General features: G+C 40.2%; 1 long non-coding RNA gene and 1 pseudogene across 1 annotated transcript in view; both read right to left on the bottom strand.

Moving 5' to 3' along the window:
* The window catches only part of LOC134735886 (uncharacterized), a 30,302-nt gene extending 22,176 nt beyond the window's left edge, over positions 1–8,126 (bottom strand). The window contains exons 1-2 of the long non-coding RNA XR_010119454.1: positions 7,933–8,126; positions 4,253–4,421 (exon numbers count right to left, since the gene is read on the bottom strand). This is a non-coding gene — a long non-coding RNA (uncharacterized lncRNA). The remainder of the gene's footprint in view (positions 1–4,252; positions 4,422–7,932) is intronic.
* LOC129474812 (small integral membrane protein 30-like) lies at positions 7,316–7,671 on the bottom strand (annotated as a pseudogene).
* Positions 8,127–18,415: the final 10,289 nt, after the last annotated feature.

Here is an 18,415-nt window from a genome sequence, read left to right as displayed (position 1 = left end):
TACTCCTCCAGTCACTTCAAATTGGGCATTGACTTCTCAAGTTTTTTAAAAACTGCCTGTTGGCCAGGCACGGTGGCTCACACCTGTAATCACAGCATTTTGGGAGGCTGAGGCAGGTGGATCACCTGAGGTCAGGAGTTTGAGACCAGCCTGACCAGTATAGTGAAACCCCTTCTCTACTAAAAATACAAAAATTAGCTGGGCGTGGTGGTGTGTGCCTGTAGTCCCAGATACTCAGGAGGGTGAGGCAGAAGAATCGTTTGAACCCAGAAGGCAGAGGTTGCAGTGAGCCAAGATTGCGCCACTGCACTCCAGCCTGGGCAACAGAGAAAGAGTCTGTCTCAAAAAAAAAAAAAAAAAACCAAAAACGAAAACCTCACGAAAATCAGCCAGGTGTGATGGTGTGCACCTGTAGTCGCAGCTACTCAGGAGGCTAAGACAGGATAATTGCTTGAACCAAGCAGGCAAAGATTGCAGTAAGCCGAGATCACGCTGCTGCACTCCAGCCTGGGTAACAGAGCGAGATTACATCTCGAAAAACAAAATAAAACAAACAAACAAAAAAACTGCCTGTTTTTTAGTGGACTATTGATGCTACTCGCAATGTCCCAAACTCTTCAACCAACTATCCTCAATGCAAGGCTAATATTCTTAAACAAGTTTATTTTTTCTGGGTACATTTATTCAGCCGTTGTAATCAAACATCATGTAATTAACTTAGCATTTATAAACAGATTTCTTTCTTGGTTAACAAACTAACTACTTGATAATTTACTTTAGTTATGGATTCTTTGTCATTTTTAATTTTTGTGAAGACATTTTGCCATGATCTCTGCAATGTTGATGCATATTATCCTCTTTTAGAAGAGCTATCATGTCATTGCACAATAGACATGTTTTGTCATGTGATGTGATAGCAAAATAATTCACACCCCATTATGCCTTAGAAACAGACATTCAAAGTCTACTTTTATCTTCTTTTTTTAACATGAAAGATATGTACTCATGATTTTTTTAAAGTTAGAGTGTGGCAATATATGTAGCACTCAAAATCCTGTTGTTTTTTAACTGTGTAACTACAATTCTCATTGTGCCAAGTAGCAGTTTAAGGCAATGAGAATGTCACATCCAGCCCCTGGCACAATTCCTCACTTTTGCCAGTGCAGCACAAAAGCACCCACGGAAAAAAGTAAACAAATTAGCATGGCTGTGTCCCCATAAAAGCTTATTTATGGATATTATAATTTGCATTTCATATCACTTCATGTGCTACAAAATATTATTCTTTTGATTGTTTAACTATTTAAAAATGTAAAAACTATTCTTAACTCACGGGCCATACAGAAACAGGTGGCAGGCCAGATTTGGTACACAGGCTATAGTTAGCCAATCCCTGCTATAATACATTTAACTTAATTTTTTGTTGTTGTCGTTGAGACAGAGTCTCATTCTGTTGCCCAGGCTGGAGTGCAGTGGCATGATCTCCACTCACTGCAACCTCCACCTCCTAGGTTCAAGCAATTCTCTTGCCTCAGCCTCCCGAGTAGCTGGGATTACAGGTGCATGCCACCATGCCCAGCTAATTTTTGTATTTTTAGTAGAGACAGAGTTTTGCCATGTTGGCCAGGCTGGTCTTGAACTCCTGACCCCAGGTGATCCACCCACCTTAGCCTCCCAAAATGCTGGGATTACAGGTGTGAGCCACCGTGCCCGGCCAAATTTAACTTAATTTTAAGTCCATATTAATTTAATTATCTGTATAAGTAATACTTGCACATGCTCTAAACTTAACATCTTAGAGAAGGGTGGGTGGCATAAAATTTCCCCTCTACATCAGCCACCAGCTACCCAGTTCCTCTCCCTGGAGGCAACCAGTGTTGTCAATTTCTCATGTAATCTTCCAGAGCCACTCTGTGTATATCTAAGCAATTACACACAGATATATTTTTCTGTCCTCTTTGTGTTTACATAAAAGGCAACATACTCTACTTCATAGTCACTCACATGGCTATAATTGAAGATAGCCACATTGGCAAGGATATGGAGAAATTGAAACCTCCGCAGATTGCTGGAAGGAATGTAAAATAGTGCAGCTGCTTGCCATATCAGCCAGCACTTCTCCCCCAGGTGTACACCCAGGAGAAAGGAAAACACAAATTCACACAAAAACTTGTACTCCAATGTTCAGGTTATTCATAATAGCCCAAAGTGGAAACAATCCAAATGTCTATCCACTGGTTAACAAACTGTTAAAAATACATACAATAGAATACTATACAGCCATAAAGATGAAATACTGATACACACCACAACACACTAAGCCTTGAAAGCACCATGCTAAGCGAAAGAAGCTGGACACAAAAGACAATGCATTGTATGATTTCATGCATATGAAATGCCTGTAAGAGGCAAATTCATAGAGACAGAAAACAGATTGCTGGAGGAGGAAAAAAATGGGAAGTGACAGCTAATGAGAACAGTATTTTTTTTTTTTTTTTGAGTGATAAGAATGTTCTGGAACTGGATAATGGTGATGGTTGTACAACCTTGTGAATATACTACAACCACTGAATTGTGTACTTAAAAAATGTATTCTATAATATGTGAATTACTTCTCAATAAAATTAGTAGCATATTATACATATGCCTTGCCTTTTTCCCTTATCATCATCTAGAGGCCAGTTAAAAGGGGATGAGACATGCAAAAGCAATATGAAATACAGTGGTGGCTTCTGTGAGTACTGGCCAAATTAAAAATGATAGTAACCCAAATCTAAAAATGCTTGCCTCAAAAAAGGGAATATTGGCTGGGCAAGGTGGCTCATACCTATAATCCCAGCACTTTGGGAGGCCAATGCGGGCGGATCACTTGAGGTCATGAGTTTGAGACCAGCCTGGCCAACATGGTGAAACCCCGTCTCTAGTAAAAATACAAAATTTAGCCGGGTGTGGTGGCAGGTGCCTGTAATCCCAGCTACTCGGGAGGCTGAGGCTGGAGAATCACTTGAACCTGGGAGGCAGAGGTTGCCCGAGATTGTGCCACTGCACTTCAGCCTGTGCAACAGAGTGAAATTGTGTATCCAAAAAAGAAAGAAAAAGAAAAAAAAAGAGAAAGGGAATATTCAAGTCTTTCTACAACTAAGTTTTTAAAAACTCTGTAACTGGTTATAAGTAGGCTGAAAACTGAACCCATCCGAGACTGCACCTGCAGCTTGTGTATTAACACAGTCGAATTCACAGTCTACAGTACTTTTTTTTTTTTTTTTTTTTTTGAGACGGAGTCTCGCTCTGTCACCCAGGCTGGAGTACAGTGGTGCAATCACAGCTCACTGCAACCTCTGCTGCCTGGGTTCACGTGATTCTCCTGTCTCAGCCTCCCGAGTAGTTGGGATTACAGGCGTCTGCCACCATGCCTGGCTAATTTTTGTATTTTTAGTAGAGACGGGGTTTCACCATCTTGGTCAGGCTGGTCTCGAACTCCTGGTCTCATGATCCAACCGCCTCGGCTTCCCAAAGTGCTGGGATTACAGGCATGGGCCACCATGCCTGGCCTACAGTACTTTTAACCAAAAGTGAGGGCAATGGTTGAGAAAGAAAGCAAGCCTGACAAGATGGAACTGGAATAAAAATATCCAGAAATATTCTGAGACTCCCCCGGTCCTGCCACTCTGCAACACTCCACTGTGCCTCTCCTCCCTTAGGAAGAGTCCGCGCCCTTTGAGGGAAAATAATCACATGCTCATGCCCTGCTACTACACATTTTTACTTGGCTGGTAACCAGAATTGAAACTCAACCAGGCCTGGGAGTGAAATGCATTATTATGGAAGGAGAATGAAGAATTGCTTCTTGAAGAAGAGCGTGGCTGCACCAGTATGTATAGTCATACTGTAAATAAAAACAAAAACAAAGCAAACAAAAGACATGTATAGTCATCATGAGAAGGGACTTAGGGTCCCTGGGCATAGAGGGTGGAGTTTATTTCTCAGCTCGAATGAAGTTATTGATGTAGGTGCATTCTTTCAGGGGGCGTGGGCAGCTGCTTTAGCAGTTTGCTGCTTTGGCTAATGTTCTGAATGCTGCTCTGTGCAAAATGACATGGCAAAGCCAGAGACACTTTGGCATAAGACAGAGAAAGAATTCAAAGACTTCAGGAGATAGGAATGCTGCACTGGAACTGCAGTGGGTTTCCCCCTTACCGGCTCCTCCTGCCTCCATGTGGCTCCCATCAGGGCTGGAAGGCTCTCCACTCACCTTGGCCTTGAGAAATGGATTTGCGAGGAAGATGGCAGTCTTTCAAATGCGCTTTCATTGGCTGTTCTCCTGGCCTGGGGATGTTGGTGGTACGGGCTGGAGTTGCCTTGCTTATCTCAATGGGGATGAGAGGAGCTGGCGTTGGCTTTGTCCACGTGGCCACGGTTACCTGCCAGAAACCAAGGAGACTGGGTAATCATAATAGGCAACAAGGCAGGTGTGCTTATTAGCTTCACAACATGGTTGGTGTAAGGCCCAGAGATCTTTAGTTGTGGTTAATTAGAGGGTTCCCAGTAATTAAAGTGACAGGTGCTCCATCCTTTTGTATGCAACCATAAAATAAAAATAGAATAAAATAAACCGGGCTTGGTGGCTCACACCTGCAATCCCAGCACTTTGGGAGGCCAAGGCAGGCAGATCACCTGAGGTCAGGAGTTCGAGACCAGCCTGGCCAACATGGTGAAACCCCATCTCTACTAAAAATATAAAAATTAGCTGGGCATGGTGGCGGGTTGCCTACAGTCCCAGTTAGGAGGCTGAGGCAGAAGAATCGCTTGAACTCGGGAGGCAGAGGTTGCAGTGAGCTGAGATCATGCCACTGCCCTCCAGCCTGGGTGACAGAGTGAGACTCCGTCTCAAAAAAAAAAAAAAAAAAGAATAAAATAAGTCCAGGTCTAATGAAAATCAAGACACGAGGAAGTCAAGAACTGGTATCTCATTCTGTACGCTGGGTCACTTCATTAATCCAGACTCTCTAGTCTAGAGACTGGAGACCATAAGTAATATGGTCTAGGTAGCCTTGAGACTCACATAATCACCAAGGTAACCTGGAGGGCTTCTTCCTCACATTTCCCCAAAGAGAAATGTGCCCTGGGAGAAAGAACATACCAAAACCTTTGGTCTACGGGATACTGGATCAAATCTAATTAATGCTAATTATTGGGATCCTGGGAACCTCGACGTCACCATGGTCTGCCCTTTGGAGCGAGGTCTATGTGGATCCAGAGATGGAGTGGGGATCAAGTCTACAAGAGCAAACCCACCCCAAGGATGTTTTCTGCTCAGATGTGGATAGCTGGATGGATCTCCTCAGAGTCAGGCATCATCACCCATCGGCTTGTTAAGGCCTGGAGTCAATGCCACCATGGTGGGCAGGGCCAAAAACGAGACACTGGAACTTCCTCTTTCCTCCAAAATAGCAACCAAAGGCATTGTTACCTCTAAAAAATGTTTTAAGTACATATTTCAGTGGTTGTAGTATATTGTAGATAGTACCAAACATCAAACACTTGGAAAGGGTGTGCTTGGTGACCCCTGTGACATCCCCACTGAATCTGCAATTCAGCTGCTGCACAGGGTGCCGGTTGAATTAGCCTGAGCTTAATCAGGTGGTTCTCCAACTGTCGATCCCAACCCAACTCTCATTTTCTTCTCACTGGGAAAAATCAATACAATGCCTGGAAACTGTTATGCACTTTTTTTTTTTTTTTTGAGATAGAGTCTCTCTCTGTCACACAGGCTGGAGTGTAGTTGAGTGACCCCAGCTCACTGCAACCTCCGCCTCCCAGGTTCAAGCAATTCTCCTGCCCCAGCCTCCCGAGTAGCTGGAATTACAGGCGTGCACCACCATGCCCGGCTAATTTTTGTATTTTTAGTAGAGACAGGGTTTCACCATGTTGGCCAGGCTGGTCTCGAACTCCTGACCTCCAGTGATCCGCCTGCCTTGGCCTCCCAAAGTGCTGGGATTACAAGCATGAACCACCGTGCTTAGCCTGGTATGCACTTTTTTTTTTTTTTTTTGAGACAGAGTCTCGCCCTGTTGCCCAGACTGGAATGCAGTTGTGCGATCACGGCTCACTGCAACCTCCACCTCCTGGGTTCAAGCGATTCTCAGCTTCCTGAGTAGCTGGGACTACAGGCATGTGCCACTACACCCAGCTAATTTTTGTATTTTTACTAAAGATGGGGTTCTGCCATGTTGTCCAGGCTGGTCTTGAACTCCTGGCCTCAAGTGATCCTCCCACTTTGGCCTCCCAAAATGCTGGGATTACAGGCAAGAGGCACCGTGCCTGGCCCTGGTATACACGTTTGATTGAGCAAACGCATTTTTCTCCATCATGAAAGAGAAAATACCAGACGATGTTTCCTTTTACTCCTTTCCAGGTCTTCTCAGAGTCCTCTCTCCTTTTGGAACATAAATTGTTCCCAGTGAAATGGAACATTGCACATAACAGCTAATTGGTCTACTACATTGAAAGCAACATGTTGATAGACTAGGAAAAAAAGAGGAACAGTTACCTTGAAGATATATATATAAAAAAAATATATCCATATAATATATGGTTGGTGCAAAAGTAATTGCAGTTTTTGCATTGTTGAAATTTGCCGTTTGATATTGGAATACATTCTATTTTTAACAACATAATGGGTTTATATTTAATATAGTACTTATCAGGAGGGTGTTACTCAGTTAATGTAAAGTTTTTTTCTTAACATTAAATCTCCTTTCTATGTCAACGTCTATAGTTTTTTTTAACATTAATTTTTTTCTGCATTTCAGTATTAGATACACTGAATACATTTTTCTAAATGTTTTTTCTCCAGAGAAAAAAGTTTCCCTTTTTGGATGACTCTCTGATATCTAAATACAATATTAACTTGGGAGACAACAAAACAAAAATCTAATAAAAAGATGGAGAAAACTCCCCATTGCTTCGGGAGGCAGTGATTATAACCAAACAGTGGTGATTTCCTAAGATTCTGGGCAAGAACTTCCTTCTTCCTATTTCACATTCTTTGAGAATTCTAAAACTATGAAATATTACTTATGTAAATTTCAGCCATCTTACTTCTTTGACCTTTCTAACTAGCAAATACAAATTATAGGCTGCATTTTTCTGTGCATTATTTGTTGTAAAGAAAACATATTTTTTTTCAATTTATAGATGTATGTCTGTTCCCATTTCATGGAAACAACGAAAAATGTAAAACTCCCTTATTTACTGATTCTTGGAAACTTTCAGACCCCAAAGCTCAGGTTTAGCCTCTATAGCACAAAGGTTTTCAGGGTGAGGTTTGATTCAGTAGGCCTTTCAAAGTCACATCTGTCCATTTCTCTTTCGTGCATATACCCCCAACCAGCACAAATGCCTGTAATGCTGAGAACCACACCTAACAAGGGGGCTATTGCATCACCAGCTTCTGCTGCTTCGACAACAGGCAGCACCAAAAACAGTGACATGAGGACTAAGGACAACTGTGTTGAAACTGAGGTCATGATGTTGGAATCTTGAGGGCTGAAGCTTCCAAAGAAATGGTATATATAGAATTCTATCTGACTTGAAATTTTCCCTTCCTGGAGCTCCAGATGCTGGGCTTAAGAGGTTCCATGTGACACTACCTTCCAGGAAGCAGCCATTACAGGACGGGAATACATTCTTAAATGCGGTTATGTCACACATCATCTTAATGAGCATTTCTCTCTTTATTATTTATTTATTTTTGCTAATGACTTATTACTTGCTGTTTATTTTTTCTTTATTTTAGACTATGGAAATAATGTTAGACGAAAAGCAAATTCGAGCAATATTCTTATTCGAGTTCAAAATGGATTGTAAAGCAGCGGAGACAACCTGCAACATCAATACTGCATTTGGCTCAGGAACTGCTAATGAACATACCATGCAGTGGCGGTTCAAGAAGTTTTGCAAAAGAGAGGAGAGCCTTGAAGATGAGGAGCGTAGCGGCCAGTCGTCGGAAGTTGACAACCACCAATTGAGAGCAATCATGGAAGCCGGTCCTCTTACAACTACACCAGAAGCCGCTGAAGAACTCAACGTCCACCATTCTACGGTCGGTCGGCATTTGACGCAAACTGGAAAGGTGAAAAAGCTCGACAAGTGGGTGCCTCATGAGCTGAGCGAAAATCAAAAACATTGTCGTTTTGAAATGTCGTCTTCTCTTATTCTACACAACAACAATGAACCATTTCTCCATAGGATTGTGATGTGCGACAAAAAGTGGATTTTACATGACAACCAGCGATGACCAGCTTAGTGGTTGGACTGAGAAACTCAAAAGCACTTCCCAAAGCCAAATTTGCACCAAAAAAAGGTCCTGGTCACTGTCTGGTGGCCTGCTGACAGTCTGACCACCACGGCTTTCTGAATCCCGGCAAAACCATTACATCTGAGAAGCATGCTCAACAAATCGATGAGATGCACCCAAAACTGCAATGCCTGCAGCCAGCACTGGTCAACAGAAAGGACCCAATTCTTCTCCAGGATAATGCCGACCACGGGTCCCACAACCAATGCTTCAAAAGTTGAACAAATTGGACTACAAAGTTTTGTCTCATCTACCATATTCACATTCACCTGACCGCTCACCAACCAACTACTGCTTCTTCAACCATCTTGACAACTTTTTCCAGAGAAAACGCTTCCACAACCAGCAGGATGCAGAAAATGCTTTCCAAGAGTTCGTCGAATCCCGACACACAGATTTTTACATTACAGGAATATAAACAAACTGATTTCTCATTGGTAAAAATGTGTTGATTGTAATGGTTCCTATTTTGATTAATAAAGATGTGTTTGAGCCTAGTTATAATTTTAAAATCACGGTCCAAAACCGTAATTACTATTGCACCAACCAGAATATATAGAATATATAACATAATATATAATATATTCCAAATATACTATATAAAAATATTATATATTATATTTATTTATATATTATATCACATATATTTCATATATAGTATATATTATACTCCATATATAATATAGATCATATATATTCCACATATTATATATATTATATTCCATATATAATATATAATATATATTTTATGCATCAAATATATTTCATATATAGTATTTTTAGGCAGGGTCTTGCTCTGTTGCCCAGGTTAGAATGCAGTGGCACAATCACTGCAGCCTCAACCTCCCAGGCACAAGCGATCCTCTCACCTCAGCTTCCTGAGTAGCTGGGACTACAGGCACGCACCATCACACTTGGCTAATTAAAAATTTTTTTGTACAGACAGGATCTCACTATGTTGCCCAGACTGGTCTCAAACTCCTGGACCCAAGCAATCCTCTTGTCCCAGCCTCCCAAAGTGCTGAGATTATAGGCTTGAGCCATCACACCCAACAGAGGATATTTTTTCTGGCCGTTCTGCACTACAGCCTCCTTGGACGGGTAGGAGTGTGTTCATTTATCATCTAGCACACAGGCTGCTGAAACAAGAGGAATAATGTTCAAATGTGATCAAAAGGAGTATGCATCTCACACAGTGAAGCTTGGCTTGCAGCTATGTTTTAACTGAATGTGACTGAACATGGTCTTAATTTGTAAAAGAAGGGAGGTTTTGAGTTATTTAAAAGATGCATACGGGAAAAATTTTCAACTTTGTACACGCTGGGATTATGAACATTTGTCTGTGCACAGGTATAGGTGTGCATGAGCCCTTGAAAGTCAAAGCATAGGCCAGGAACAGTGGCTCACACCTGCAATCCCAGCACTTTGGGAGGCCAAGGCTGGTGGATAGCTTGAGTCCATGAGTTTGCTTAAATCAGGGAGTTTGAGACCAGCCTGGGCAAGATGGAGAAACTCCATCTCCATAAAATAAATAAATATTTTTTAAGTGAAAATTAAAAATTAAAAAAAAAGAAAGTCAAAGGGTGGACTGCAGTGAGCATTTTATTGTTTTTGTCTGGTCAGCAGCCCAGATGCCTTTGGAGAAAAGTTAGCCTCAACTCTAGCCATGTGATATGGAAGAAGGCGCCAATCAGATCACCTTGGACTTGTGGCCACAGGATTGGGCAAACAATCCAGGCTGATAACAGTTTTTTGTTTGTTTGTTTGTTGTTGTTGTTTGTTTTGTTTGTTTTTGAGACGCAGTCTCGCTCTGTCACCCAGGCTGGAGTACAGCGGCGCAATCTCGGCTCACTGCACCCTCTGTCTCCTCTGCCTCCTGCGTTCAAGCTATTCTCCTGCCTCAGCCTCTCAAGTAGCTGGGGTTACAGGCATGTGCCACCATGCCCAGCTAATTTTTGTATTTTTAGTAGAGATGGGGTTTCACCATGTTGGCCTGGCTGGTCTCAAACTCCTGACCTCAGGTGATCCACCTGCCTTGGCCTCCCATAAGTACTGGGATTACAGGCATGAACCACCGTGCCCAGCCTGATAATAGGTTCTTATTGGTAGAAACATTTTAAATGACAAGACATAGAATACCTAACAAAAATGTCTTATGAATGAAAGAAACGTAAGTGGCATTTATAAAACACTCCTCACAACAAAAACAGAACACACACTTTTTTTTTCAAATGCTTGTAGTACATATGCCAGGGTAGTTCACATTCTAGGAAATAAAGCAAACCTCAACAATTTTTAAAGAATTGCAATTAAATAGAGTATGTTATCTGAACACAAAGGAATTAAAAACTAAAAACCAATAACAAAAAGAAGTCTGGATTATCTTGAAATATTTGGAAATTAACACACTTCAAATAACCCATGAGTCAAAGTCAAAAGGGCAATTAAAGATATTATGCAGTGAATTAAAATGAACAAGCAACTTATCAAAAGTATAGGATGCAATTAAAGCAGTGCTTAGAGGAAAAGTAATAGCATTTTATATATATAATATACATATATATATGTATGCTATCAAATCAAATGACCTAAGCTACCACCTTGAGAAACTATAAAAAGAAGAGTAAACTAAACCCAAAGCAAGTAGAAATAAGCAAATAATAAAGAGAAAAGCAGAAACTCATGAAAGTGAAAACAAAAATAATAAAGAAAATCAAACATAAAACTGGTTCCTCAGAAAGAGGAACAAAATTTATAAGCCCCTAGCCTGACCAAGAAAAAGAAGAAAACAGATTACTAATGTCAAGAATGAAAAACATTACATTATAGATTTTAGACATTAAAAGGATAAAGGAATATTTAATACAATATTATGCCTGTAAGTTTGATAAATTAGATGAAATGGGCAAATTCCTTGGAAAACGCAAACTCCCTAAACTCACTAAAGAAAAAATAAATAACTTACATATTCCTGTATATATCAAATAAATTGAATTTGTCATTTAAAATATTTCACCAGCCTGGCCAACATGGTGAAACCCCATCGCTACTAAAAATACAAAAATTAGCTGGGCGTGGTGGCGGGTGCCTGTAATCCCAGCTACTCGGGAGGCTGAGGCAGGAGAATCGTTTGAACCTGAGAGGTAGACGTTGCAGTGAGCGGAGATCACACCACTGCGCTCCAGCCTCGGGGACAGGGTGAGACTCCGTCTCAAAAAAAAAAAAAAATTTTTCAACAAAAACACTCCAGGCCTAGATGGCTTCAGTGGTGAATTCCACTAAACATTTAGGGAAGAAATAATACAATTTCCCACAAATTCTTCCAGATAATTGAAAAGAAGAAATGTTTCCCAACTCATTTTATGAGGCCATTACACCAATACCCAAACCAGAAATAAACACTACAAGAAAAAAAATCCTTTAGACCATTATCCCCATAAACATAGGTAAAAAAAAATCCTCAACAAAATATTGGCAAACTGTGCTCAGCAACGTATAAAAAGAATAATGCATCATGACAAAGTGGGGGAGTTATCCCGGAAATGCAAAATTGGTTCAACATTTAAGAATCAATGAATGTAATTCAATTGACCCAAGAAGAAAAACTACATAAACTTCTCAATAGAAGAAAAAAAAAGATAATTGAACAAAATTCAGCATCAATTCATTATAAAAACTCTCCAAAACTAGGAACAGAAGGGAAATTTCACAATCAAACAAAGGGCAATTACACAAAACCTACAACTAATGTCATACTTCATGATTGAAGACTGAAAACTTTCTTCTAAAATCAAGAACAATGCAATGATGTTCACTCTCACCATTTATATTTAACATCATACTGAAGGCCCTAGCCAGTGGAATAAAGCAAGAACAAGAAAAAAAAGTTAATATAGATTGGTAATAAAGAAATAAAGCTCTTGATTCCAAGGTGACAGGATTGCCTATGTAGAAAATAAAAAAGATTCTATTTTAAAATCTCCCAGAACTAGTAAAGGCATTTAGCAAGGTCACAGTATGCAAGGTCGGTTCAGTTAATTGCATGTCTATAGACTAGCAATAAATGATTACAAAATGAAAAAATTTTAAGTACCATTTATAAGAACACTGAAAATAATGAAATATGTAGGCTAAAATCCAACAAAATATGTGCAAGATCAGCATACTGAGAAGTACCAAATACTGAGGAAAGAAATAAAATAGGATCTAAATAAATGGTGAGATGATCCATATTTTTGAATTGGCAGATTCAATATTATTAAGATATAAATTCCATCAAAATAACCTATAAGTTCAGTGGAATCCCAAACAAAATCCTAGAATTTTGTAGAAGTAAACAACCTGATTTTAAAATTTGTATGTAAAGGCAAGGGAACTAGAAGTGCCAAAATAATAGAACAAAGTTGAAAGACTCAAAATACCTGATGATTTCGAGAGTTACTTCAAAGTCACAATAATCAATACAGTTTGTTATTGCTGAAAGGATGGATACATAGATCAATGTATACATAGATTAATGGAATAGAATAGAATCCAAAGCAAGATCCACACCTACATGGCCAACTGATTTTTGAGAAAGAGATGAAGACATTTCAATGGAGAAATGATCATCTTTTTGACAAATGATGCTGGAAAAATTGGATATCCATATGAAAAAATAGGAAAGTTGACCCAGATGTTACACCATACTCAAAAATCAACCCAAAATGAATCATTGGTGTAAACATAAAACCCAAAACTACAAAACTTCTAGGAGAAAATGTATGTCACTATGGGTTAGACAAAGATTTCTAAGATAACATCAAAACACAATCCATTAAGGAAAAATATAAATAAATTGGACTTCATTAAAATTTTGAACCTCTGCTCTTTGAAAGTTACGGCTAAAGAAAATGAAAAAAGAAACCACAGACTTGGAGAAAATATTTGCAAAGTGTGTATATGGTAAGCTTATATCCAGAATATATAAAGATCTCTCAAATTCAGTATCACAAATTAACAGGGAAATGAAAATTAGAACCACAATGAGATACCACTTTACTCCTGCAAGAACAGCCATAATTAAAAAAAAAAAAAATAGATGTGGTATGGTGTGGATGTGGTGAAAAGGGAACACTTTTAGGCCGGGCGCAGTGGCTCACGCCTGTAATCCCAGCACTTTGGGAGGCCGAGGAGGGCGGATCACAAGGTCAGGAGATCGAGACCATCCTGGCTAACACGGTGAAACCCCGTCTCTACTAAAAATACAAAAAATTAGCCGGGCGAGGTGGCGGGTGCCTGTAGTCCCAGCTACGCGGGAGGCTGAGGCAGGAGAATGGCGTTAACCCCCGGGGGGCGGAGCCTGCAGTGAGCCGAGATCGCGCCACTGCACTCCAGCCTGGGTGAAAGAGCGAGACTCCGTCTCAAAAAAAAAAAAAAAAAAAAAAAAAAAAAAAAAAAAAAAAAAAAAAAAGGAAAGGGAACACTTTTACACTGCTGGTGGGAATGCAAACTAGTACAACCACTATGGAAAACAGTATGGAGATTCCTTAAAGAGCTAAAAGTAGAACTACCATTTGACCCAGCAATCCCACTACTGGGTATCTACCCAGAGGAAAAGAAGTCATTATATGAAAAAGACATGGCCGGGCACAGTGACTCATGCCTGTAATCCGAGCACTTTGGGAGGCCAAGGCGAGTGCATTACTTGGGGTCAGGAGTTCAAGACCAGCCTGGCCAACATTGCAAAACCCAGTCTCTACTAAAAATACAAAAATTAGCCAGGCGTGGTGGCATGCACCTGTAATCCCCGCTATTCAGAAGGCTGAGGCAGGAGAATCGCTGGAACCCACGAGGCGGAGGTTGCAGTGAGCCAAGATCACACCATTGCACTCCAGCCTAGGTGACAGAACAGGAGGACTCTGTCTCGAAAAGAAAAAATTGAAAAAGACACTTGTACAGGCATGTTTATAGCAGCACAATTCATAATTGCAAAAATATGGAATCAGCCTAAATGCCCATCAACCAACAAAGTGGATAAGTAAAATGTGATACACACACACACACACACACACACACACACACACACCCCATGGAATACTACTCAGCCGTAAAAAGGATTGAAATAATGGCATTCACAGCAACCTGGATGGAATTGGAGACCATTATTCTAAGTGAGGTAACTCAGGAATGGAAAACCAAATATCGTATGTTCTCACTTATAAGTGGGAGCTAAGCTATGAGAACACAAAGGCATAAGAATGATACAATGGATGTCAGAGACTGGGGGCGGGTGAGGGATAAAATACTATATATTGGGTACAGTGTATACTGCTAGGGTGATAGGTACACCAAAATCTCAGAAATCACCACTAAAGAACTTATCTATGTAACCAAAAACCACCCGTTCCCCAAAAACTATTGAAATAAAATTTAAAAAATGAGAACAAACAAGCAAAGACCTCAATACAAAAATGGGCAAAATGTTTGAACAAGCATTTGAATTAAAAAAAAAACAGCAAATATGCACATAAAATGATGCTCCATGGCTCAGTTTTGTTACTCTGTGGAAAAAAAAAAGAAAAGAAAAGAAAAGAAAAAAAGATGCTCAATGGCATTAGTCATTAGGGAATTGCAAATTAAAGCCACAGTATGATACAGCTATTGCAAAGACAAAACTAAAAAGCAAAAAAATCGAGAAAAAACCTGACAATATCAAAGATGACAAGGATTTAGGGCAGCTGGAACTCTCATTTGCTGCACAATGATACATCCACTTGAAAAAACAATCTGGGGCCAGTGCAGTGGCTCACACCACTATAATCCTAGCACTCTGGGGCAGAGAGGCAAGAGGATCACTTGAGTCCAGGAGTTCAAGACCAGTCTGGACAACATAGTACAACCTAGTGAGACCCTGTCTCTATTTTTAAAAAATTAAAAATAAACAAACAAACATTTTGGCGGTTCCTGTAAAGTTAAACCTGTATTTTCCATATGACTCAAAAAACTGAACTCTAGATAGTCAAGAGGAATGAAATTCAATTCAAGAGGAATGAAAGCTTATGTTCACACGTCGGTGTTTCTGTCTCAAAAAAAAAAAAAGATGTTACATAACTCCTACTGGAACCACACGACACTACACAGGAAATAGTTTAGCCTTAAAAAACTAAATCTATTAGCCAGGTGTGGTGGTATGTACCTTTAGTTCCAGCTACTCATGGGAGGTTGAGGTGGGAAGATCACTGGAGCCCAGAAGATGGAGGTTACAGTGAGCTATGATAGTGCCACTGCACTCCAGCCTGGGCAACAGAGCGAGATCCCATCTTAAAAGAAACAAAAATTCTGAATCTGACCAAGTTTCTAGATCAACATAGTGATTTCATGGAAATACAAGGGACAAAAGAACATGTTAAAACACACCATGGGAGCTAATACAAACACACATATGTATGCATGTTTGTATGCATGTACGTGTATACGTCTATACATTATTTTATAGACAGTCATGTGGTGCTTAACGATGGGGATGTATACTGAGAAACGTGTCATTATGCAATTTCATCATTGTGCAAACATCCTAGAGTGTACTTATGCAACCCTAGACGGTATAGGCTACTACATACCTAGGCTGCAAACTTGTAGGGTGTGTTACTGTAATGAACACTGTGGGCACAATGGTAAGTATCTGTGTATCTAAACATAGAAAAGATACAGTAAAAATACAGTATAAATGATTATAAAAAACAGTACACCGGTGTAGGGTACTTACCATGAATGGAGTTTGCAGGACTGGAGGTTGCTCTGGTTGAGTCAGTGAGAGGGTAGTGGGTGAATGTGAAGGTCTAGGATGCCACTGTTCACTACTGTAGACTTTATCAACACTGTACACATAGGCTACACTACATTCATTTTATAACATTTCTTTCTTCATTAATAAATTAACCTTAGCATACTATAACTTTTTTGCTTTGTGAACTTTAAAATTTTTTTAACTTTTTTTTTTTTTTTTGAGACAGAATCTTACTTTGTCATCCAGGCTAAGGTGCAGGGGTGTGATCTCGGCTCACTGCAACCTCTGCCTCCCAGGTTCAAGCGATTCTCCTGCCTCAGCCTCCTGAGTAGCTGGGATTACAGGTGCCTGCCACCACGCCTGGGTAATTTTTTGTATTTTTAGTAGAGGCGGGGCTTCACCATGTTGGCCAGGCTGGTCTTGAACTCCTGACCTCAGGGGGTCCACCCTCCTCGACCTCACAAAATGTTGAGATTTTACAGGCGTAAGCCACCGCGCCGGGACTTTTGTTTAACTTTTTGACTCTTTTGTAATAACACTTAGCTTAAAACACAAACATATCATACAGCCATACAAAATATTTTCTTTCTTTATATCTTTATTTTATAAGCATTCTTCTCTTTTAAATTTTTTTTAACTTCTTAAATTTTTTTGTTAAAAACTAAGACACACTTAAAAATAAAGTAAAAACTAAGACTCAAACATACACATTAGTCTAGGCCTATGCAGGGTCAGAATCATGAAAGTCACTATCTCCCACCTCCCTGTCTTGTCTCACTGGCAGGTCTTTAGGGTCAATAACAGGTATGGAGCTGGCATCTCCTATGATAACAATACCTTCTTCTGGAATATCTTTAGAAGAATCTGCCTGGGGCTGTTTTGCAGTTAACTTTGCTTTTTTTAATCAGTAGGAGTACACTCTAAAATAATGATAAAAAAAATATAGTGTAGGCCATCATGTTGGCTCATGCCAGTAATCCCAGCACTTTGGGAGGCTGAGGTGCATGGATTATCTGAGGTCAGGAGTTCGAGACCAGCCTGGCCAACATGGTGAAACCTCATCTTTACTAAAAATACACACACACACAAAATTAGCTGAGCATGGTGGCGGGCACCTGTAATCCCAGCTACTCGGGAGGCTGAGGCAGGAGAATTGCTCAAACCCAGAAGGTGGAGGTTGCAGTGAGCTGAGATGGTGCCACTGCACTCCAGCCCGAACAATAAGAGCAAAACTCCATCTCAAATAAATAAATAAATAAATAAAACTTTTAAAAAGCATAGTGTAGTAAATACATAAACCAGCAACGTTTTTTATTATGATTAAGTATTATATATTGTATATGCTATAGTTTGATACGAGTGGTAGTGCGGTAGGTTTGTTTATGCCAGCATCACCACAAATACGTGAGGAATGCCTTGTGCTACAACTTTCCGACAGCCATGAGGTCACTAGGCAAGAGGAATTTTTCAGCTCCATTATAATCTTATGGACTGTCATCTATGCAGTCCACCCATGACCAAAATGTCATGTGGCACATGACTGTAGTGTGCATATATATTTATTTTCTAATTAAATGTGTGTGAGTTCAGATACTGAAAGAGCTCTGTATCAATGAGCAGGCCTAGTGGTCATATCTTAGTTCCTAAATGCTGTTGGCCCCCAAATAAACCAGGGCTCCTACAGCATATACAAGATTTGATAATGATAATAAACAACAATGTTCCTGGCTTTATGATTATACCAGAGGGCTGGTTCAGGGAGCCTGGAGCACTTTCTTGTACCAGAAAGTAAGGAAGTTCCAAAGAAGATGGAGACATATTTAGATGACACAGAAACTGGCTTGAAAGTCTTCCCACTTGGGATAATTTCAACATAAAAAAAATGGATAATTATAAAAATAATAATATGAGGCTGGGCATAGTGGCTCACGCTTGTAATCCCAGCACTTTAGGAGGCCAAGGCAGGTGGATCACCTGAGGTCAGGAGTTCAAGATCACTCTGGCAAACATGGTGAAACCCCGTCTCTACTAAAAATACAAAAATTAGCCAGGTGTGGTGGTGTGCACCTGTAGTCCCAGCTACTCAGGAGGCTGAAGCAGGAGAATTGCTTGAACCTGGGAGGCCTAGGTTGCAGCGAGCTGAGATTGCACTGCTATACTCCAGCCTGGGCAACAGAGTGAGACTCCGTTTCAAAAATAATAATAATAAGAAGAATAAGAATGACTCCTCACTGGTATAAACAGACAAGGGAGAAGGGAGATCTTCTTGACAACAGAAAGCCAATGAC

Source organism: Symphalangus syndactylus, chromosome 24 (genome assembly GCF_028878055.3).
Source record: "Symphalangus syndactylus isolate Jambi chromosome 24, NHGRI_mSymSyn1-v2.1_pri, whole genome shotgun sequence".
NCBI lineage: Eukaryota > Metazoa > Chordata > Mammalia > Primates > Hylobatidae > Symphalangus > Symphalangus syndactylus.
Note: the sequence above shows the minus strand (reverse complement) of the source record. Positions and strands in the feature narration are given on the sequence as shown.